This window comes from Triturus cristatus, chromosome 12 (assembly GCF_964204655.1).
Source record: "Triturus cristatus chromosome 12, aTriCri1.1, whole genome shotgun sequence".
Taxonomy (NCBI): Eukaryota; Metazoa; Chordata; class Amphibia; order Caudata; family Salamandridae; genus Triturus; species Triturus cristatus.
The window spans coordinates 855536277-855562209 of record NC_140595.1 but is presented as its reverse complement, the minus strand read 5'-3'; positions in this window follow the sequence as shown (position 1 = coordinate 855562209).

Sequence of the window (25933 nt, the reverse complement as noted above, 5' to 3'; positions counted from 1 at the left end):
AAGGTCATAATATCGGACCGGGGAACCCAATTTGTCTCACATTTCTGGAAGGAATTTATGAAAGGGTTAGGAGTAGAAACTCGTTTTTCCACCAGTTTCCATCCGGAGACGGATGGACAAACGGAAAGAGTGAACCAGGAATTGGAGCAATATTTGCGATTGTTCTCGTTGAAAAAGGATGGGGAATGGCCGGACTACTTGTGGACAGCTGAATTCGCTCATAATAACGCAAAGAATGTGTCCACTGGGTATTCTCCGTTCTATTTAAACTATGGTGGACATCCAAATTCCGCAGTACAAGATGTGGAGCACTCAGTCCCAGCAGTCAAGGATTTGGTGACTCATTTAAATTCTGTACATGAATTTGCATCAAAGAATCTAGAATAGGCTAAGGAAAAGTATAAGAAGTATGCAGATAAGAAAAAAAAGAAACCTCCTCCTTTAGAAATTGGAGATGAAGTCTGGTTGAATACAAAAAATTTAAGACTAAAAGGGAACCGAAAATTCCAGCCACGATTTATCGGTCCTTACCCTATTGCAGAGCAGATTAATCCAGTGTCCTATAAATTGACCTTGCCCTCCAAATTCAAAATTCACCCAGTGTTTCACGTTTCCCTCTTGAAGAAGGCAGTTCCCAATTTGAGAAAAGAATCGATTCCAAACCCAATTCAGCTAGATACAGGAGTGGAGTTTGAGGTAAAAGAAATTCTGGACTCAAAATTAGTTAGAGGAAGACTGTATTTTCTGGTTGATTGGAAAGGTTATGGTCCAGAGGAGCGGTCCTGGGAATTAGATTCAGATGTTCATGCTCCTAGACTAATAAAACTTTTTTATCAGCGCAATCCAACCAAACCCAGAGTGGGAGGACCATCTTTGGTGGGGGGTACTGTCAGGATCCCTAATGCGAGTTCCAAAGCGATGCGCAAGGGGTTAAGCTCAAGTGGTGCTACAGGGTTGAACAGGCATCAATGGTCGAGTTGGTGGCATGTCCGCAATTCCAAGATGGCCGCTAAGACGCTGGGGTCTGTGGTCTAGTTGTTTGCAAATCTGGAGAGGCTGATGTGACGCGCGCACGCCTGAAGTATTGCGCACTTCACTAAAGACTTTTCCTCAGAGAAGACTGTTTTGCGAGTGTTCCCAGTTTTGAAGTGTATTACCCTAGAGTAAGAAGTTTTCAGAGAGCCACCCCTTCGTGACCGGTCCCTTAGTCATGGAACCGATACTTACTTGAAGAAAAAGAAAGACGATTGGAGTTCGTGGTGAAATACTTACCGGAATTGAGAACGGAGTCTGCACGTCTCTTCAGAACCGAGTGAAGATTCAGCTACACCTGAAAGAGAACAAGTAGAAAGCTAAGTGAATTACAGGAAAAAGTTTTCAGGCATATAAATAATGTCAAGTAATGACAAAAGACGCAATATCGCTAAAAGTAATTAAAAATTACCGTCGACTGCAATTATAAGTATTCTGGGTCCTGTAAAAGAAAAAGAGAACATTAAAAAAAATTTCTGTGAAGAGAGTTTGAGTGGTGCTGAATCACAGACAATTAGAAAACTGTAAACTAGGAGAGGAAAGAGATGTGAGGAGAAAGACTTGCCAGAGTATACCAGCACAGTATAAACCTGAGGAGAGAAAGAGAACAGAAAAAGGGGTTAGAAAACACAGGAAGAAATAATCTAGAAGACAACAGTTTTAGAATTTAAAGAACAGAAAAAGAAAACGACGTGATAAAAAGAGAAGCCCCCAGTAAATCAACTTCTGGTAGGTTAAATAGAAAAAGAGTTATTAGATTAAACACACCAAGGAATAAATAGGTTATAATCAAAAAATAAATGTTTTACAGATAATTAAAAGACATCCAAAACTAAGAAAGAAGAAGGCAGAGTTGGTCAGGAAGAGAGGCACGGAGTTCAGGATCTTGGGTAGGTAGAATATCTCAAGAAAAATGAAGAAAATAGATAGGATAGACTAGAGGAAGGGAAAAAATAAAATTGTTGTGTGTTTAGTTTTCCTTAGGAGTCTTCGGTAGGCAGTGCGAAAGCTGAAGAAGATTTCCAGATAGAAAACCAGAAGGTCTAAAACCAGTCTCTTCTTATTGTTTATTATTTTATCCACTTTCCCCCTTCCCCCTCACTAATCAGTTAGCGCCAAAGCATTCCTTGGGGCTGATTGGTTGGTAGTGGGAGTTGGGAAGCTAGCGACTTCTGTTCCTGTGCAAGACAACAGAAACCAGCAAGAAGCTGAAGGTGAGCCTTGACACCTTTCTGGGGGTGGCTGGTAGGTCTGGGATGGTTGTAAATGCTGGTTGTGTCATTGGAGGGGGGTATCTTGTAGGGAAGTTAATGTAGATGTTGAAAGTGTCATTGGATGAGGCTATCTAGGAGGAGAATCCAGAGGGGAGTTTGGGGGCTGTGTTGGGTGAAGGGGCCACTTGGGAGGGGGGATAGGGTTTTACCACGTTTTCCTTCATGAGGGAAAAGATGTTATGCAGCAGGTTTAAGCTACGGTCAGATGTTTGCATGAGGATGATGCCAGTGTGATAAATTGTGATTGCAGATGTGGCTTTGTAGACAGGCGAGGGGTAGATAGCAATTTTGAGACCATGCGCTGTTTACCTAGTGGAGGAGATTGCAAACAGGGCGAGAAAGGCTTTCCTCCATTGGGCTCTTCTTCTGGTGTAAAAAATAATGTCTGTGGTTATGTGTCCTTTGTTTGTTGAGAAGTATGGGTCTCAAATTGGGGTTTCGGGGTGTGATTTTAACAGATTGTGTTTAAAGCATTTGGTGGCTTTTTTCGAAAGGTTGGGGGTAATTAATGGTATAGGTGTGTAGGCCTGTGCGCTCCATAATTGGGTTAGTGCTTGTTAGTGGGGGTAGAGTGGAATGGAGCTGGATGCTTGGTTGTGGGATTGGGACAGTTACGGGGGCATGTGCTGTGAGGGGATGGGCTTAGATAGATTGAGGGAATGAACTTTTACACTTTGGTTGATGTTTATTTTAAACATTAGTACAAAAGGGATAAAGTGGTATTTTTGCTTGTATAATTAAGAAATGAGATATGGTGCAGCTGTGTTGTAGGAGAAGGTTCAATAATATTAAAAGGTAAGTAATAAGTTCAGTTTTGTGGGTTTTTTTGGGATTAGTACATTGAAATAAGTGAATGTAGTTATGTGGGTAGGTTGATTTGTAGATTTAAAACTGGTACATAACATAAAAACTCTTTTTCTATTATTCAGAGAGAATGCCTACAAAAGCTAAGAGAAAAGAGGAACAGAAGCAAGTACAGTATCCATTAAGAACGGAGACACAAAAGGGGCAGAATGAAGGAAAAGTTGTAAAAGGAAAAAGAGCTACTGCTAAGAGAACAAAGCCATTACTTGAAAATATATGATCCAAAGATTACAAAATAATGAAAATAATATTCAAACAATGAGAAAGAAGTGTAAAAAAAAATGTATATAACAAGAACAGGAAATAATTTAACAAAGATTTACACACCTTAACCAGTGGACAGAAGCAGTTCAAGGAAATCAGAGCCAGGATGATTCGTGGTAGAGTAGTTATAAACCGACAGAGAGCTATGAAGAAGAGTAGAAGAAGGAAAGAGGCATGAGTGGCACTGAAACAGAAAGAACGAGCCGAGGGAGTAGTTGATAAGGCCTTTGCTTTAAAGAGGAAGATCTTCATTTTGATTAAAAATAGAATGAAGACTCTTGACAAAATGGTGCTGTGCATGAGGAGACAAAATGAGAAAAAAAATATTAGTGAATAGAAGTAACTTTTGTACAGTTTTTAGCGGAGAATGGATACGTAATTCTAGTACAGAGTCTTTCTTTAATGAAGAAAGCTATCTCAAGGATAACACATTAGTTCACGCAATTGATTACAGAGGGCGATGTTATGAAATGAAGAATGGCGCTCCTCTAGCAATAGAGATAATGGTATCTAAATGCAGAACAAGTTATTGGAAAACAGGTACAAGGAAGGTGGAGTCAGGCACCTGTATAGAAATGGAATTTTAGTAGTGTTTGTAGTATTTAACAGCAATCAATTGATATATTAAGGATATTTCTATATATCTGTCCAAGGTGAAGTTTAAAACACAAAATAAGTACTTTTAAGTACTTTGACCTTGCCAGGTAAGTTGTTCCCCCACTACACAGCTCCGCCTGTGCTATCCTGCCCGCTGCTGCTGCTGGTAAGCTCCCTCTCTGCCTGCTCTCTCTGTGCCCCATTTGGCTTCTGTGCCCCGTTTTTTGCCTTCTGTGCCCCGTTTTTTCTGCCTTCTGTGCCCTGTTTTTTGCCTTCTGTGCCCCATTTTTTCTGCCCTCTGTGCCCCGTTTTTTGCCTTCTGTGACCCGTTTTCTCTGACTTCTGTACCCTGTTTTTTCTGCCTTCTGTGCCCTGAACCTCGCCACTCTCGATCCCCGCTGCTGCATCCCCTGTGGCCCAGCCCCTCCTCACTGACCATTCGCTGCTGCCCCTGCCTCCCGCCTCCCAGCTGCTCCTCCCTCCCACCTCCCCATATATGGCGGCAGCTGTGCTGCCGCGCATCGGACGTGCGCACCGGGCGTGCCGCTGGCACACCAAAGGCGTGTCTAAGGCAAGCTCATCTGCACCCGTCTGCGCCTGGACCGCGCCCAGCACCAGAACCCCTGGTCCTTGCGCCCCCCGGGCCCACCACGACGACCGCCACCGCTACGATGCCAGCACACTCCATGCACTCAACCCCGGCTTCAAGGCAGCCCCGAAATGCACCCATGGTCCCTTCACCTGCCAGAACTGCAGCTACACCAGCCTCAGAGCCGTCGAAGCACCCACCAAGAAGGACCTCAAATCACCTCCGATGCATTCTACTGAACCCCCGCTCCGCACGCAAACACGCCGTTGAGCTTTGGGACCTGCTCAACACATCATCACCGGACGTCGCCTTCCTGACAGAGACCTGGATGAACGATTCCTCCGCACCCGACATCACCATAGCCATCCCAGACGGCTATAAGATCACCCGCAGAGACTGCACCAACAGAGTAGGAGGAGGAATTGCCATCGTCCACAAGAACACCATCAGGGTCTCGACCAGCACCAACAACACTCTCTGCACCGCCGAACACTTGCACTTCCAGATCCACACGGACCCCAACACCACCCTTAGAGGCACCCTCGTCTACAGACCCCTCGGGTCCCGACCCCAGTTCAGCGACTCCATATCCAACTTCATCAGTGCACAGGCCCTGACCTCCACCGACTACATCCTCCTCGGAGATCTGAATTTTCACATGGAGGACAACAACGACAGCAACTCCACCACTCTGATCGCCAACCTCGCCAACCTCGGACTAAGACAGCTAGTCACAATGCCGACCCATTCCGCCGGCCACATGCTAGACCCCGTCTTCTCCTCAATCTCCCACATATTCCTCAGCCACACCACCAAACTCCCATGGACCGACCACTGTTGCATCCACTTCACCTTCCAGAAACCCACCACACATCACCGCACCCAACAGATCCCACGCCGCTGTTGGAATAAAGTCACCGAAGACCAACTACAGGCAAACCTCACTCTCAGCCCACCCATCGACCCCTCCAACACCGACGACGCTGCCCAAAACCTCAGATGATGGATAGACAACTGCGCCAACACCCTTGCCCCGCTGAAAAAACCCACCCACAGAGACACCAGCAAGAGAGCCAGCTGGTTCACCCCGGAACTCCTAGCATCCAAGAGCACCTGCCGGAAACTAGAGAAAGAATGGCACAGCGAAAAGACACCAGACAGCCACACAGCCCACAAAGACACCGTCCGCAACCACCATCACCTCATCAGGTCCGTCAAGAGGATCTCCTTCAAAGACCGCCTTGACAACAACGCACACAACAGCAAGGAGCTCTTCAACAACGTGAAGGAACTCTCCAACCCCAGCTCCAACACCAACGACATCCCGCCGTCGTAAGCCCTGTGGGACTCCCTCGCCACCTTCTTCCACAGCAAGAGCGCCGACATCCATGACAGCTTCAACACCCAGACAGTCCCAACAGACACTGACACACCGGACTCGCAGCCCACCATCGACCACGACCCCCTGACAGCAAGGACCAACGTGAACATCGATGACACCATCAAGACCATGAGCACAATCCACTCCGGATCCCTGTCAGACCCTTTCCCGCACCACTTCTTCAACAAAGCCAGCAGCTCCATCGCTCCCCACCTGTGCAACGTCATCAACCTTTCCCTCGAGACCGCGACCTTCCCAGAGAGCTGGAAGCACACCGAGATCAACGCCCTACTCAAAAAACCCAAAGCGGACCCGAGGGACCTCAAGAACTTCTGGCTCATCTCCCTGCTCCCGTTCCCAGCCAAGGTCATTGAGAAGATCGTCAACAGACAGCTAACCCGATACCTCAAAGAAAACAGCATCCTGGACCCATACCAGTCAGGGTTTTGCAGCAACCAAAGGAGACTGCCCTCATCGCGGCCACCAACAACATCAGGACCCTGATGGACAACGGCGAGACCGCAGCCCTCATCCAGCTGGACCTCTCCACCGCCTTCGACACGGTCTGCCACTGTACCCTACGTGCACGCCTGATGGAGGGATCCCAGACAAGGCCCTGGAATCGACTACCTACTTCCTCTCCGGCAGAACCCAGAGAGTCCGCCTCCCCCCATTCCGATCCAAAGCCTCCGAGATCATCTGTGGCATACCCCCGGGTTCTTCCCTCAGCCCGACACTGTTCAACATTTACATGGCCCCGCTCGCACACATCATCCGACAGCATGACCTCAACATAATCTCCTACGCCGATGACACTCAACTGATCCTCTCCCTCACCAAGGACCCCCTCACTGCCAAACCCAACCTCCACGAAGGAATGAAGGCCATCACCAACTGGATGAAGAGCAGCCGACTAAAACTGAACAAGGATAAGACGGAGGTCCTCATCCTCGGCTCCAACCCATCAGCCTGGGATGACTCCTGGTGGCCAATGGCACTGAAGGCAGCCCCGACACCCACCAACCACGCATGCAACCTGGGAGTCATCCTCGACTCAACGCTCTCCATGACCATTCCAGTCAACGCCGTCTCCTCCTCCTGCTTCAACACCCTCCACATGCTCCGCAGGATCTACAGGTGGATCCCAACAGATACAAGAAGAACAGTCACCCAGGCCCACGTCAGCAGCAGACTCGACTAGGAAACGCCCTCTACTCGGGAGCCCCGGCCAAGCTCATCAAACGGCTGCAACACATTCAAAACGCCTCTGCACGCCTCATCCTCGACGTACCACACCACAGCCACATTACCCCCACCTGAGAAGCCTGCACTGGCTCCCCGTCGACAGGAGAATCTCCTTCAAACTCCTCATCCACGCTCACAAGGCACTGCACAAGACCGGCCCAGCATAGCTCAACAGACGACTCCTCTTCTATGTCCCTAACCGCCAGCTCTGCTCCGCCGACCTCTCCCTTGCCACCGTCCCTCGCATCCTGATGAACAACCACCGGTGGCAGATCCTTCTCCCACCTCGCCGCCAAGACCTGGAACACCCTCCCACTCAGCCTACGACAGACCCAAGACCTGCTGGCCTTCAGGAGGCTACTCAAGACCTGGCTGTTCTACCAGTAGCGGCACCCCCCCCCTTTTTCTCCCCAGCGGCTTGAGACCCTCGTGGGTAAGTAGTGCGCTCTACAAATTCTATGATTGACAAGTTCTATGATTTATACTTTTCAAGGATTGGATCCTTGCAAGATTAGAAAGCCTAAAGGTTTGCAGGAAGAATCAGATGCTTGCTTATCAAAGAAAGTATGCCAAACCACCTTTCATCATTTCATTTTAGGTGGAAAGTTTGAAGAAAAGATTACAAAATTTAACAAAGTGTGGTCTAAAAACAAGAGTTTTTTTTATATGTTGTCGACGCACTCACAGGAAGATTTAAACACAGACTGTTGACTCGTATTTAAAAAGTAAAAAACAAAAAGAATGATAAATGGGAAAAGTTGGCTGTGCGTTTATTTCTAGAACTGGCAAAAGTTAGCTGTGTATTTATGTGTAGAGCAACCCTTTGACTTGTCCATATGGCAAGTTATATGTAAGTAGTGTTACAATAAATTATAAGATATTAAAATGAATAACACGTAGATATAAGATACCCATTTTGTAAGATAATAACATTGCTGCTAATGTAGAAAAACTATGAAGGGACACACATAAAAAAACTCAACATTTATGATTCTTTGCACCATTGCAAATGGCCGTTATGGACTGCTCTCCAGCACTAACTACAACTCCACTGTGGAAATGTGGATTTTCCTGGTCAGTTATGTCCCCTATCTTGGACCCCAACGGTTCTATGTGCATGTCACAAGTACATGTATGTTCCCTCCAGTTCCAGTTATGAAGACGCAAATACATGTGCGTCCACCGTCAACATGTCCTCTGTCAGATCCGCCATGAATATGTCGGATATTCCACTCCTAAATATGAAAGGCCACCGGCTTTATATGGTTCACTTATGCCATTTTACAGCCCAAGGCAAGTAGGCCCTGATTCTGTCATCAAACTCCTTTTTGCCTTCTGCCTCTGAAAGCTCCAGTCTGAGCCTGCATCTGTGACCATGAACTCTGTCCCATTCTCTGCGCGGCCCACGAAGCCTGACATCAGCCTATTCTCTGCCAAGAGCTGTATTTCACCTTCGAATTATCTGCTTCCCCCTCAGCCGATGCATTCCTGCCTAGTAGCTTAAGTAAACATTCCTCCAGTTACCAAGCAAAAGGCCCGGTTTCTCTGCCCTCATGCAAGTAATTCATAGCCCTGTCACCATGGAATATTCCCATCCTCTCGCATTCAGTGTAGACACTTAGACGCTTGTACACACACGCACAGTCAGTATAGAATAGATTCTGTCCGAGAGTCCTTCTTTATGGATAACATAGTTCTTTAAACATAGGATGTTAGATATGATTTGGGATTAGGTTGATCTGACCCCCAGACTTTTCGTCTCCACATGTAGAGCTAATGTCAAGTTCCCTTCACCCCCTAGTTACACGTCAATTACACGTCATGCTGCTGCGCGCGCATCTATGTCAAGTATTATCTTATAGATCCACCTATGCATGAAATCATAACCAATCATGTGTCTTTTTACTCCTTGTAAACACCCATTTTCGGTTACGCAGGTACCACGTCAAGTTCCTTATCAATTATTACGCCTACTGTATTTGCTTCATTATAACGTATGTACTATAAAAGTTACTTCTTGTCAATAAAGTATGTACTTCACTTCCTGAACCCCGTGGTGATGGAACTTGAAGCATCCGATTATAATCGATTACTGGAATAAAGCCCATTCAGAAACTCTAATATCACGGATTCTGCCTCTCATTTTACTGAGCTATTTTATTATGATTATGTATCAAATTCAGTCCCGGTAAAGGAATTTTTATTTACCACATGATGGCGCCCGAATAGGGACACTTTCTCATCTCACGCGCCGGCGGTGAGTTGTAGGCCCGGTCTCCTGCCACAGCTGGACGGACAATTACGCGTACCAGCAGGATTTCCTGTATCTCCCTCCGGTCAAGCGGGGGCGACTGAGACTACGATCAACACCCAGACGAGGCGGTGAGAAGTGCGAAGTATCCCGACCAGAGCCTAGCTGAGAGAGCAAGATCCGAGGTATATCGAGACCCACCAGTTCGAAGTCTAGCCCAGTTCCCGACGAGTCGAGTCGAGTCCAGTCCGGTTCAAGTTCAAGTTACTGAGGCCTTCCGTTTCCGAAGCTACCCGGTGAGTACCATTTCTGGGGAGGCATTTCTGACGTGCACATAGGTTGTGCCGGTCAAGACGGGTTTGGGTACACAAATCCGGTCTGCACTGTTTTAGCAGTGTATCTGTACTGTTTAGCAGTATATCAAGTATTCCGAAGTATCTAGTAAGTGTCAAGAATTAAGCATGGTGATTTAGTTATGCAGACGATCATCAGTGTTGTTTCAGTTAAAGGTTTAATGTTTTAATGTTAAATGTGTTAAACGTCTTGCATATTGTGGTATGAATGGTTGTTCATTAGTGTGCTTTTTGTATTAAGTGTGTTCAAAATTAAGTATCGGATCAGTTGTCAATATGCCGCTCTTTTCGAAATTAAGACAGATCACTACTAGGAAAGGGGTACTTGAAGAGGCCGTCCCTATTCCTCCTAGGGATACTCCAGGGCACTTTATGTATCAGAAGCATGGCTTAGATGCCATATTATTTCTTGATTTATGGGTAGATTATACCAAGGGATTGCCGGAAAGTCAGAGGTGGCCCACAGCGGGAACCTGGGATGCAGAGTGCATCATGAAAGTCGAGGAAGAATTATGGAAAAGAAAAGTCAGACAGTCACAGAAAGACGCTGTTGAGTTATGGCGTAAAGAATCTCATAGACGTACAGAAAAAGCACGTAGACAGGAAGAGAAGAGTAAAGAAAGTTCAAATAAAATTCAAGAAAATCTATTAATTGAGGAAGGTATCCGAGTGAAATCGGAACAAATAGATAGACAAAGAAATGCCCTTATGAATGGTATGTATCCTCTTCTAGCCGAAGGATTACCAAAGGCTGCTCCAGAGATGCCAAAAGACTTGCCACCCCCATTATTTCCAATTAAGGTTCATCCGAAAGGACATCCCAGAACCGCCGAAGATGTTTTTCTTTCCTCATATCTAGATGACGCAGCTCCCGAGTATGCTAACCCCGCACCACATAGACCGTCTGGCGGGGGGGTTCAACGTCAGGATCAGGTATCTGTCCCCATGCAACAGCAAGTCCCGACACTAGCTTCGGCAAGCACATCTGTTTCCGCATCTGTCTCCACAGTCGATTCTACAGTGGTGTCCACACCTATAGTTGCTGTGTCACGTTCGACGAATCCTTTCACACCCGACGCCCCAGATGGGGCCACGGGAGGTGCTAGCAATACTTTTACGCCACCTAGAATAAATGAACTTGTTTTTCAAGAGTCAGCGCATTCACGTACACCCAAATTCGTAAGTGAACGTGCGCTTAAGGAACTTCTTATAGATTGTAGATATGACCCGGTGGTCGGTAAAGAGGACGAAATGGTCCTGGCATCATTACGTATCAGACGAGCCGCAGAGTATTTAGCGAAGTTACCAGGAATGACCGCGCATCTAGATAAAATATATCATTTTGTTCAAACAGGGCGAGATCCAGAATGTATTAACAGAGCTATGGAATTCCAGAAAGTAGAGATACAAGGGGAACTGCTACGTTTCCTCATAAACTGTGTGATCAGAAATCAAGACCGACCGGGGGTAGACCCGGATGCAATGCATATTCTTACAAAATGGAGCCAGAATATATCAGAAGGAAGACACGATAAGCAAAATTGTATAATAGCCATGTGCCGAAAGATCCGTAAAGAAATAGAACGGATACACGAAGAGAGATTACAGACCGACGAGTTCGAACAAAGCGAGGAAGAAGGGTCAGGACCACCCGCAGGACAGTTGGACACCATAGCCTATGTAGGTAGAGGAAGATCTTGTCATAGGGATCAGACTAGATGTCATATTGACTCAATACGTCCGATATGTCCAGATAATAACAGGAATTTCCAAATACCTATAATTAATATAAGGTCTAACGAGCATTCGTTCCAAACTGCTGACAAACTACTCCGAGAACGAAGGGGTTATCATTTTCTCGATTCTATGGATGAACAAGATTTAGCCAGGGCAGCTGTCCACTGGGTGGACAGTCCCGGAAAATATAGTGATGCTACAGTAGTACGCACATTTTTGAATCTCACCCCAGATGAACAGAGGTTGGCTGGGATTTATATGATTCAACAACTCATTATACTATATCGGAGTCAGCATTCGGACCCTGGTCCGTTACCTGACATATTGACTGAATTGCTTACAAATAAATGGAGAGGTCCAGGTACTGAATTAATTAAAGAAATTCTAATGTCAAGAAAGCAGTATATTCTTTTTATAAGCTCAGAACATACCTCATTGCCCAGCAAGGAAAGAACAACGTATCACATGGATAGACAGAATCCCTTACGAGAAGTACACCCAATAAAAGGCGAGGGCGACGAGTTTAGGCGCGTATTTGTATATACGCCCATATCAAAAATAGAACTGTTAGAAATGAAGAAAGTGGTACCTAGTCATGACAAAGACCCAGCGGGTTTTCACCGAGAAATTAAAGACATGTTACTCATGGGAGAGTATACCTATCCCGACATTATGACGATATTAAAGGTGTTGATGCCTACTGGCATTTATGAGAAACTCAAGGAAAAGGAGTGGGAGGTAGGAGACCAAAAGATAGAATGGTCAGTGTTAGAAGCGGAAGAAAAGGCTCGAACTGCAGGAGCAGGACTCGGGGATAAAACTAAAGCACTACCAGGTTTGCTAGTACAGGTACTGCCACGTTTATTAACTACGAAAAAGGAAGATTGGGGTACAATTTCAGCCTGTAAACAGAAGCAAGATGAAGACACTAGTGATTACTATGCCCGATTTGAAAAATGTTTTGGTATAAATAGTGGCATAAAAGCAAGTAGCGAATCATACCCGCATCTGTTTGTAACAAAATAGTGGAAAATGCTCTGTCCCCGGTAAAGAATAGAGTATTAAAATTCGAGAGTACCTGGCAAGGTAACACTCCAACACAAATGTTACAAATGTTACAGTACCATCACAATAGAATTAATGAGGAACAGGAACATGAACACAGACGCATGAAGGACACAAAAATGAAAATGCTAGTTGCCCAGACAGTACCAGCTGAAGGACATAAAAAGGGTATGACACATTCCGATTCAGCAGGACCGGTAAAAGGGACATGCAATTATTGTAAGAAGCCAGGTCATTACGTACACGATTGTCCAGTTTTAAAACATAATATCGCCATAGGTAAAACACAAGAAAGACCACGGCCACTCAGACAGGATCAGAATGAACAAGGAGCTATGCAGCATGCCCAGGCCATGCCAGCCGCACAACAGCCAATACAGTTTGTGCCAGCTGCACCACCGTTGCCTGCTGCTGCCACACAGACCACAACACGACAAATGTATCAGACTGCACAGTATGAATATCCTGAGTATCAGCGTTACGCATGAACTAGCCTAGAGAGGGAAGTTGACTTACCCCTTATCGAGATTCCTGTAGATCAAGAAGGACCTTATGTACATAGTGAATTATTAGGTCAAGATAGAAAATTCTTACTCGATACAGGGGCAAGTCGAACAACTATAAAACGTAGTGAAGTTCCAGGGGCACCCCTCTCAGGCTCTCAGAATATCTCCCTTGGTTTTTCAGGAAAACCTATTGTTAATGAAGTATCACAGCCTCTTCCACTTACGATAGGACCTTTGACACGAACTACAGATTTATTACTTACTAAATCATGCCCAGAAAATCTGTTAGGAATTAAAACTCTGAAAGCCCTAGGAGCCATTATATGTTGTTCTCCGGAAGGAGTAAGGTTGTTTTTACGTGACTTTAAAGGTCACTATGTGTCTAGAGACATGGATACCCGACTACAGACTTTACCTACACATCTATGGGCACAAGGCCCTACTGATGTTGGTTGCATGAATATTACACCATATCGAGTCACACTCAAGGCAGGAGTGGTGCTACCACGAATGCGACAATACAAGTTACCACCAGATGCTGTAGTGGCTTTACTACAAATCATTGACGAGCTAATTGCCCAAGGAGTAGTTGTAGAAACAGACTCCAATGTATGTAATTCACCGATAATTCCGATTCTTAAACGAACAGATCCTACAGCCCCGCCAGTATATCGATTGGTTATTGATCTGCGCGAGTTAAACAAATGCATTGTGCCACAATTCCCTGTGGTCCCAGATATCTCGTCATTATTGACAGCTATTGATTCCGAAGCAACATTCTTCACTGTAATTGATCTCAAAAATGCCTTTTTCAGCGTCCCAATAGATCCGGAAAGTCAATATTTGTTCGGATTCAGTTTAAATGGGCGTAGCTTTAAATTCTCACGCGCACCTCAAGGATTTACAGAAAGCCCCAGCATCTATAGCCAAGCACTGAAACGAGAACTTGACAGTATCCACATGCCAGTTAACACCGCTCTGCTTCAATACGTCGATGATCTGCTGATCACCGCAAGAAGCGAACCTGAATGTGAAAAAGCATCGCTGACAGTTTTACAATTCCTAGCCGAAAAGGGGCACAAGGTGTCCCCTTCTAAGCTGCAATTCTGTGTCCAGCGAGTTGTTTACCTTGGACACTCGCTGTCCAAGGAGGGAAGGCAGCTTACACCCGACCGCATTCAGTTAATAGCTAACATGCCAATACCCAAGACACAAAAGGAAGTACGAGCTTTCATAGGCCTCACGTCATATTGCAGGCAGTGGATCCCTCAGTACGCATTTCTAGCAAAACCACTCATTCAGTTAACCACACAGGAGGCAGCCACACCGACTGTTCTCCCTTGGACTCAGGAACACACACAAGCTTTTGAAAGCTTAAAGAAAGCTTTATGTCAAGCACCCGTTTTAGCAACGCCATGTTACAAAAAACAGTTTACACTCTTTGTTACAGAACGAGAAGGTACTGCCTTGTCAGTACTCACACAGGAACAAGCAGGAGCACACAAACCATGTGCTTATTTTTCTAGTACATTAGATCCCGTAGCTCAGGCTTTACCTGCATGCCTGAAATCAGTGGCAGCAACAGCTTTAGCAATCAGACAAAGCGATGCCATAGTGTTAGGACATCCATTGACAGTACAAGTACCACATGCAGTAGAAGTTCTTGTAAATAGAACGCAAACACAACACTTGACTATAGCGCGACTTACAGGGTACGAACTTACATTGTTTCAGCCACACATAGAAATCAGACGCTGTAACACATTGAATCCTGCCACACTTTTGCCAGTAACCGGAACAGACCCACTAGCCCATGACTGTATTGAAGTTATTACTATAACGACGAAACCCAGACAAGACTTAACAGATGTCCCATTGTCAGATCCAGACCTGACGTTGTATGTAGATGGTTCATGTATGAGAACAAGTACAGGAGAGCTAGTGGCCGCGTATGCAGTCACAACAGACACTGAAATCATTGAAACAAATTGCATAAATACCTTGTCAGCTCAAGCCGCAGAGCTTATCGCTCTGACACAAGCCTGTATTCAAGCCACAAATAAAAAAGTCAACATATACACTGATTCACGTTATGCATTCGGAGTTGTACACGACTTCGGCGTGCTGTGGCGAGAGAGAGGTTATTTAACTTCCCACGGTGCCCACATTCAGCACGGACCCCTCATTCATGCCTTATTAGATGCAATACATCTACCAATTGCAATATCAATCATGAAATGTAAAGCTCATACGAAGGTTACTGATATCATTTCTCAAGGCAATGATCTAGCCGACAGAACAGCTAAACAGACTGCTCAAACTCAAACTCCCGACATGACAAAGACAATAGTCTCGACACATTGCATGACAGTTAAAGATCCTACTCTTGACGTAATTGACATACAGACACATGCTACACCAGATGAAATAAAGAAATGGACTGAATTAGGGGGGACCCAAACGGACCAAGGATGGATGATGAAGGAAAAGTCTGTATGGTTCCTTCCTGATTCAATGGTCCAAGTTATAATAAACACTATACATAGTCCAGCACATCTAGGAGAAAAAGCTATGCTAGACAGCATTCAACACATTTGGTTCAATAAACATTTACGAGCAGCAGCAAAACAAAAGGTCCGTACCTGTATGATCTGTTGCCAGTTCAACCCAGGAAAAAGCGTTCCCGTAGAACAGGGTGGATTCCATACTCCTAACCATCCTTTTGAAGTACTTCAGATGGACTATATCCAGATGGAACGATGTCGAGGATTCAAATATGTTCTTGTAGTTGTCTGCGCTCTGTCCCGTTGGACAGAGGCATACCCGGTTTCAGATTACACTGCCCCGACTACTGCCAAACAGTTGGTTCGAGAATTCTTCCCACGATACGGTTTACCACGTGCTGTTTACTCAGAAAAACGGCCAGCCGTTCTCATCCGAATTAATGAGACACGTTTCACTTCTGTTAGGATATCAGTGGAAATTCCACTGTGTCCGACACCCCGAGGCAGCAGGCCTCGTAGAAAGACATAACCAGATCCTGAAAATCAGAATGTCCAAAATATGCAGAGAAAAAGGTGTCGACTGGGTAGTAGCGCTACCCGTTGCACTCTTTTACATGAGAATGGTAGCACACTCTCGAACAGGGCTATCCCCGTATGAGGTGATCTTCGGCAGACCACCGAATATGTGGGGGACGCCTGTACCTCGCAAAATAACTGATGTCGACTGTAATATGCTGACAGATTACTTGGCTTCCTTGATGTCTGCACTACAATCTTGTCGTTCACAGGTAGCTGCAGCTTTTCCTGACAACACCGAGGTGAAACCCCATGACGTTGTTCCGGGTGATTTGGTGTTTGTAAGGAATTTCGACCGAAAGACCCAGCTGGAGCCCAGGTGGAAAGCACCCAAGTTGGTCCTGTTGACCACGAGGACAGCCGTGAAGATCGAGGGCCGTAAGGGCTGGATTCATTCTAGCCACGTCAAGAAATTTCATGGACTACCCTCGGATATAGACATTGTGCCCTGCACTCCCTCACAGACTGATTCAGAACTTCCCTTTGTTGAACAAAATGACTCTAAGAACTATAAACTAAAGCTTAGGCCCAAACAGTCGAGCAATTTGATTGTTTAAGTCCTCTCCAAGGTGAAGCGGTTGAATTGTCTCTGACATGTATCCCTTGGACCTGAGTAGAGAAAATACCCGGAAAATGTTGAAACGACAGGCGTATTGTAAATCACTGCGTAGCCACTGTATGGGGACATTATTAATTCTGTTTTTATTGAGTCTTTTAATAATTATTACGAGTATGTTGTTGCACATATATTACCCTATTTCTAGACATGTTTATAATGTTACTACTGAACATTCTTTTAGTGACTTACCTCCGCATGAATTATCTTATAGACTTGCGCTGCGCAATAACACATTCATTAGTATGTTACATCATTCCCATCAGACTAGTAATGCCACCAATTGTTGGGTGTGTGGCCGACTCCCTCCCTATCAGAATTATGAAGGAGTCCTGCCTTTCTTTCCACATCCATTCACACATAATGGCTCCTGTGGAGCATGGTTTAGTTTAATCAATTCCATAGACTCAGACACAGCAGTTTACCAAGATCATTGGATATGGGGAAACCTGAACCTAGTCTTACTCAAGGTCTGCTACCCTGACAAGGAGGGTCGCCCCAAAAGAACAGGAACTGATCTAGAAAATGAAGTATATGGATTAGGTAATTTTACACCTAATCTCATGATTCTAAATGTCGTATCCGAAGTTGAACTAGTCTTGCCCACCATGTCAGTATTCCCAGCGAAGGGTGAATTGTGTGTAAGAAAGGTTGGTTCCATACCTATGGGCCATAGTAAATGCAATACTATAGTAGAATTCCGTGATCAAGGCAAATCTTCATTTAGAGCTTCTCGCCACTCCTACTTCATATGTGGTCAGACTGCATATATGCGTCTACCTCCAGATTGGGATGGTACCTGCTACATTGCATTCCTTTTACCACCTGTTTTTCTAGCTCCTCCTGATTATTACAGAAATATTCATTTAGTACACAACAGAAAGCGGAGAGATCTCCCCATTGTCGATTACACTGAAACGGCATGGGACAAGTATGTAGATTTTAATAAAGGCATCTTTCCCTATATAGGTACTGTTACTAATAGTAAGCTGATACGTAGATTAACCAGAACCCTTGAAGCAGTAGTGAATGAGACTATTTCCGCCTTAGGCAATTTAACAGAAGAGCAGTCTGCTATGCGGATTGTTGTGCTTCAAAATCGTCTTGTCCTTGACGTCATCCTGGCTGATAGGGGCGGAGCTTGTAGGGTCATCGGATCAAGTTGCTGCGTATTCATACCAGAAAATTCGCCATCTGTATATAAAGCCATCACTCGCCTTCATAAGATTGTAAACCAGATACACCAGAACCCAGGCACTTGGACTTGGTCCAGTTGGTTTTGGAGTGTGATATCAGCCTGGGGATGGAGAGTTTTATCCTTCCTAGGTATTGGCTTTCTCATACTATTCAGTTGCTGTCTATGTCTACAATGTGGACCAGCGATTTGTGGTCTGTGTGCCACATCGTGTATTCCACCACCAAGATTTCATTCAAGATCCCGGAAGAAGAAAGAAGAACAAATGATGCTATATGAACAGATCGATGGATTGATGAAGATCGATATCTCTTGAAGGGCAAGTAGGGGGACAAGGAGGGAATGTGGAAATGTGGATTTTCCTGGTCAGTTATGTCCCCTATCTTGGACCCCAACGGTTCTATGTGCATGTCACAAGTACATGTATGTTCCCTCCAGTTCCAGTTATGAAGACGCAAATACATGTGCGTCCACCGTCAACATGTCCTCTGTCAGATCCGCCATGAATATGTCGGATATTCCACTCCTAAATATGAAAGGCCACCGGCTTTATATGGTTCACTTATGCCATTTTACAGCCCAAGGCAAGTAGGCCCTGATTCTGTCATCAAACTCCTTTTTGCCTTCTGCCTCTGAAAGCTCCAGTCTGAGCCTGCATCTGTGACCATGAACTCTGTCCCATTCTCTGCGCGGCCCACGAAGCCTGACATCAGCCTATTCTCTGCCAAGAGCTGTATTTCACCTTCGAATTATCTGCTTCCCCCTCAGCCGATGCATTCCTGCCTAGTAGCTTAAGTAAACATTCCTCCAGTTACCAAGCAAAAGGCCCGGTTTCTCTGCCCTCATGCAAGTAATTCATAGCCCTGTCACCATGGAATATTCCCATCCTCTCGCATTCAGTGTAGACACTTAGACGCTTGTACACACACGCACAGTCAGTATAGAATAGATTCTGTCCGAGAGTCCTTCTTTATGGATAACATAGTTCTTTAAACATAGGATGTTAGATATGATTTGGGATTAGGTTGATCTGACCCCCAGACTTTTCGTCTCCACATGTAGAGCTAATGTCAAGTTCCCTTCACCCCCTAGTTACACGTCAATTACACGTCATGCTGCTGCGCGCGCATCTATGTCAAGTATTATCTTATAGATCCACCTATGCATGAAATCATAACCAATCATGTGTCTTTTTACTCCTTGTAAACACCCATTTTCGGTTACGCAGGTACCACGTCAAGTTCCTTATCAATTATTACGCCTACTGTATTTGCTTCATTATAACGTATGTACTATAAAAGTTACTTCTTGTCAATAAAGTATGTACTTCACTTCCTGAACCCCGTGGTGATGGAACTTGAAGCATCCGATTATAATCGATTACTGGAATAAAGCCCATTCAGAAACTCTAATATCACGGATTCTGCCTCTCATTTTACTGAGCTATTTTATTATGATTATGTATCAAATTCAGTCCCGGTAAAGGAATTTTTATTTACCACACCACAATCCATGTAGTATGATGTCATCTGGGAAACCTTTGGAGCCAAATCTTGAAGTTGAGATTAGAACACTGAAGGGACACCGGTGTTGTTGCTGTTGCTATTGAAGTTGAGGGTCCTTCTGCCTCACATTGACTTCTTGCTACTTTTGTACAGTTGCAATGGTATCTTTTTAGATGGTAAAGCATGGACGTAGTTCCACAAGAATATGTTTTATTTGTACGTCTTACTAATGTCCTATCACATATTGTGCATTGTGCAATTTTAGCTGTAAAACTGTGTAAACCAACGACATTTTTAATTTGGTAGTGAAATCCAATGTCAAGAGTTATTATTTGAAGCTGTTTTTTTTTACAAATGTGTTGTTAAAATAAAGTTAAACCATTGTTACTAAATAGCTAGACTCTCTGTAAACTGTGTCTATATATCTGTTTTACAATTTGTCATCTGTATTCTTGACTAGTCATGTCATTGTACCATCTGGTGTTGCTGTGAAGAAGGTATATCCAAATCGGGGAAGCCATGCCTAAGGCGGGTCCACCAAGGACATTACATAGGGTTTGGGGGTAGTGGCATGCTATGCCGCCATCACCAGGTAACATTTGGCCTTGGGTGTTGACTAGGCCTGGGTGGTAAATTCCGTTCCGCTCGTGGAACTTGCAGAATTTGGGTAATTTCTCGTTTTGTGGAGAACACGGAATTGCCCAAAATTCTGCATTCCATGGCTTTGCGGAATTTTTGGCTTGTTAGCATTCTCAAAATGCATGTTCGCGAGACGTTTTCCCCCAAGGACACAAACAGAGATTGCGAACAGGAAAAAAGCATCGCAAACAAGCAGTTCCGCGTGTTCGCAGAGATTTTTTACCGTTTCGCAGAGCTTTGCGTAGAGCGACTATGGAAATTCCGCCCACCCCTAGTGGTGACCTGAAGGTGGTTTACCACTTCCAGGTATACTCCAATCCAGTTTGCACCGGCTACTACACCCTAAAATTTGAGATGGAGCTGGGGAGAGATCTCTTTACCGCCCACCGCTCCGACTACAGGACGCTGCTGGTCCCCCGTGGGGGTACTGTTTCCATTTTTTTGCTCGCCCGGAGTTTCCTCTCGGAGGCCACAGCCTGGCCTGCTGTTTGGTTGACCAGCATGCCCAGACCTCTGGGAGCTGCGCAGGCTGAGAGTTTTCTCGCCCACCCCGGGAGTGTGCTGAAGTCTTGTGGCGGCTCTGGAGTCCTTCTGTGTGGAGGGGTGGTAAGGCTGTCTCGCAGCAAGGTTAACCCCTTTGGTGCTCCTGATGGCTGGGAGCCATCATGAGACATAGTAGGCATGCGCTCATGACTGCTACCAGTCATCATGGCACCCACCCACGGGGGAAGCGCTAGCACTCCCCCATGGGACGCCCTTTAACTTGCCCCCACCGGGGAAGGCAGGGGAAGGATTTCGGATTGCGGATGCACTGGAAGCCATTTGCTTCCAGTGCATCAGTGGTAAAGGAGGTGAGTTTGTAATCGTGGAGGGTGAGGGTTACATTTTAAAAGGCATCAGAGGAAAGGAAGGGTTTTCCTTTCCTCTAATGTCTTTTAAAAAAGCATTCCTGCTTCACAATCGTTGTTGCAAGGGGTGGCCCCTTGGGCAAGGGTTGCTCCCTTTGGGGGTCAAGTGTTTCTAATTTGATCTGCCCCACTTGGGGGGGCAGATCGGTGTTTATAAAATATTTAAATATATGTGTATTTGTGCGCACTAGACCACCATCGATTTTTTTTTTATATGCCTTGGGCAAGGGTCGCTCCCCTTGGGGGTGAAATGTATTTACTTTGATCTGTCCCCCTTGGGGGGGCAGTTCTGAGTAAAAAAAAATATGTATATATTTGTGCCCACTGGACCACCAATGATTTTTTTTGTTCTCAATGGCCAATTTGTTTCGGGGAGCGGCCCCTTGGGCAAGGGCTGCTCCCCTTGGGGGAGAAATGTGTTTAGTTGGTTCTTGGGGGGAGAAGATGCCTTGATTTTAAAAATAAATAAATAGTAAGGGTCCTCTGGGCCACCAGGAATTTTTCTTTAATCCCCTTTGTGTGTCGGTGAGCGGCCCCTTGGGCATGGGTTGTCCCCTGGGGGGGCAATGTGTGTAGGGGGCAGATGTGGTAATTAAAAAAAAAAGTATGTGTGTGCCCACTGGGCCATCAGAGATTTTTTTTAAAATGTCATTTGTGTGTCAGGGAGAGGCCCCTTGGGCAAGGGTTCTACCGAGGCACAAGATGGCTGCCAACACTTCCTGATTTGGAGTGTTGACAGCCAATTAGCATGCAGCTCATGATCGGGAGGTTGCGCGCTGGGATCGCATAGGGTGCGCGGATCCTCCGAGGCCATAATTATATCTATGATTTTATTATTGATTTTCTCAGGAACTACTGAATGGATTTACACCATTTAAGCAAAAGGCACGAGTGTGAACAAAGGGCTACCTTTGTGCCAAATTTGGTGTAATTCCGTTCAGCAGTTCGGGCTGTAGCTGCGACTAACGGTCCCTATGGAAAATTGCATGGGGAAAACACGCGGACTGGAGCGGGCCACGAGTATTGAAACTTTCACGAAGATTCGTCAACCGGCGCCTAAGTTATTCCAAATAGAATGTTGCGAATTTCCTAATGTTCTAACTATAACTACCTACTGGCAACCGCCAGTAGGTAAGATATATATATATATATATATATATATATATATTCACTGAAAAAAACATGGGTTTCACACACGTTATAGTTAGGAATTAGCATTTAAAAAACCTTAGAAATTCAGTGAAAAAACCATAGGTTTCACACACGTTATAGTTAGGAATTAGCATTTAAAAAACCTTAGAAATTCAGTGAAAAAACCATAGGTTTCACACATGTTATAGTTAGCTGGACATTTTACTCGTAAAAAACCAATGAAATTCCCCCGTTATAGTTAGTTCAGCTAACTATAACTCGCGCGCCCGCAATGAACTGCTGATGACGTCACATATTACATCACTCATGACATGGTCAGTGACATCACTCATGACATCACTGATGACATCTCAAATGACATCACTGATGACCTCACTGATGACATCATCCAGTGAATGTGTGTTTTTCTGAAAATTAAATATGTTTTATATATGTATATCTCAAGGTTGATGGAAGAATAAATGGGTATATTACTGTCTAAATGGATGATTTCTTTTTGAAAAATTGATTATGTAACTGACTGATTAAGTGTATCATAGTGAATACTTGGCTTAGTGAGTAATGTTTAAATATATAAATATCTGTATCATTTTTTCACTTTGTGTATAAGTGGCTGCATGGGTTGGTGAGTAGCTACATGGGTGTCTATATAGGTTATTAGTTGGTTTTTTGAGTATCAGTCTGAGTGTCTGCATGGTTCGGTGGGGGGTATGACGTAGTGCATAGGTGCATGAATGAGTGACTCACTGTTTGTATGTGTTGAACAGAGCATGTGTGCAGGACTGCATGGGTGGATGAGTGTGTGTATGGGTGTGTTAGTGAATGAATGACTGTCTCAATAGTGTCTTTATGAGTAACTACATATGTTTAAAACTAGTATATGTGACTATTGGTTTATATATGTGAGTATATGTGAGAGTGAGAGATTGAAAGAGTTCCTGTATGAATAAGTATGTATTTCCATAAGTGATTGTTTAAAAGACTAAGTATGTGTAAGTTTCCGTAGAAGTAAGTGTGGTGGTGTGTGTATAACTGTATATGCAAGTAAATGTATGTTTGATTCTTTATTAGCATGAGTGACTATGTGTGTGAGTAGCTCTATGGATGAGTGGCATTGTGTTACAGGATGTATAGGTGTATGAGTACATATGATAAGTGAGTACATGTATGAGTGACTGTATTGGACTGTTGGTGAATGAGTGGATGTGTATGTGGATCTTAGAATTACTGAAGAGGTTGTTGTAACTGTTGTTGGTATGTCCATTGTTTTGTAAATTTTAGTCTCTATTTTTGAATGTGTGTATCAAAGGTTTTATTAGGGGTCTGCCACTCTATCACAAGGATGATGTCATCAGTGAGGTCATCAGTGATGTCATTTGAGATGTCATCAGTGATGTCATGAGTGATGTCACTGACCATGTCATGAGTGATGTAATATGTGACGTCATCAGCAGTTCATTGCGGGCGCGCGAGTTATAGTTAGCTGAACTAACTATAACGGGGGAATTTCATTGGTTTTTTACGAGTAAAATGTCCAGCTAACTATAACATGTGTGAAACCTATGGTTTTTTCACTGAATTTCTAAGGTTTTTTAAATGCTAATTCCTAACTATAACGTGTGTGAAACCTATGGTTTTTTCACTGAATTTCTAAGGTTTTTTAAATGCTAATTCCTAACTATAACGTGTGTGAAACCCATGGTTTTTTCAGTGAATTTGCAAGGTTTTTTAAATGCTAATTCCTAACTATAACGTGTGTGAAACCCATGGTTTTTTCAGTGAATTTGCAAGGTTTTTTAAATGCTAATTTTTTTTTTTCTTCTATTTTTTCAAACATATTTTTATTTTAATTTTCTTACCTTTTATAAAGACTATGATTAAATTTTTAAAATTCTTAAATATGTTTTTTTTTATATATTTTTTAAAATAAACATGTAAAATTTATTTGCAGTACTTTTTTTCTATTTTTTTTTTAATTTTTTTAGTATGCGTACCGTAAGCTCACGGTAAGCGTACGGTTTACGCAACGTCCGTAATTTTCCTACGCTGCTTGCGTATAGTTACGCAATTTGCGTAGCCGCGCGTACTCCGCGTGGGACGCGTACGCGTGTACGCTACACGCGCACGTTACGCGGAAGTGCCGGGAGTGACTGTTATGCGCATGCGCGCAAGCGCGTGTCTTTTTTACGCGCATGCGCACTTTTGCCATAAGCGTACCGTAAGCGTACCGTAAGCGTACGGTAGGTCATGTGATCATGAAACACAACTTTTGATTGGTTGAAACTACTTTCAGTTCTAGAACTCTCCTACACCACACCCATTCCCCTCATTTCTGCTTGTGATCCCTTGGGAGAAGGAGCTGGTTTGTCTTTGGGATACGATGGCAGAACAGCAGAGCTCTTCTGAGAGTGAGGCTAGCACTAGCAGCACTGTCTTGAGGCAGAGATCGAGGAAACAAAAGCCCTCTTATGTATGGGATTATTTTACTTTTCCTGAAGGCCAGCAAAAGGTAAATGCACCCTTAGTGACTTGTAAGCTGTGTAAGCGTGTACTTTCTAGAGGTAATCCTAACAGGAAGTATTCCTTTGGGAATCACACCATGAAGAGACACCTCCAGGATGTACACAGAAGGACACATGGTCATCTTTTTGGAGGTAACTCTTCAGAAAGACAAGCCAGTACATCCACAGCAGCTCAGCCTGAACCATCATCTGCAGGGCTGACTCCTTCTTCTGCAGGTCAGGTGAGCCCTTCATCTGTGGGGGGAGAATCTCCTTTTGCTGGCCCTCTGGAAATCAACCCTCGATTTCGGAAGGTTGATATTCGATGCACATTTTGTCAAGATCTAATTTGCTATAGGGAGACCAGTGTTTCCCTAGTGAACAACAAAATAGATCAACACATTTGTCGCTTTGAATAATTTTCCCATGCTTCCTTTCCTCTGTCCCTGCATGAACACAACGGTTCTTTTAAGAGCCAACCTTATCTTTCATCTTTTTTTTACATATGTTTTTAAAAACTTTTTTTTATTTTTTTTTACCGTACGCGTACGGTGCGCGTACTTTTTTTTTTTTTTTTTTTAAAAACACTAAAAATCAATAAACACATTACAAGGTCCTTGAGAGACTACAATTATTATTATTGACTTACCATACTCACTGAAAAAATATTTATTCATTTGTTTTTTTTAAAAATAGTTTTAAAAATGTTTGTAGTTTTCGAAAATGTTCTATATCTATCTGGAAAAAAAGAAAAAAGTATTAATATTTTTAAAACATTTTATAATACAGTACACATATTTACATTTTTTTCCATAAAATATTTTTGCCTTATTTTTGCTGTTTTCAGAATATATTGCATTTCACTATAAATTGTGAAAGCAATTGCATTCATCATTTTACAGCGGGCAAAAAAAAATAACAATCACAAAGATTGTATTAAAAAAGCCCTGATTCTTTTTTTACTTAAACTTAACATTATAGAAATGCATAATATTCTAAAAAAATATCATCTAATACCAATACTTATTTCTTTAAAATACCGTCTGATATGTTTGTTTCAGAAGTATAATCACAATATTATATCTCAAATAACTCCAAAATACATCTGATTTCATTTCCTTTAGACCAAATAGTAATTTTAAAATTCTTTTTTGATTAAATTTCCAATGGTAATCCAAT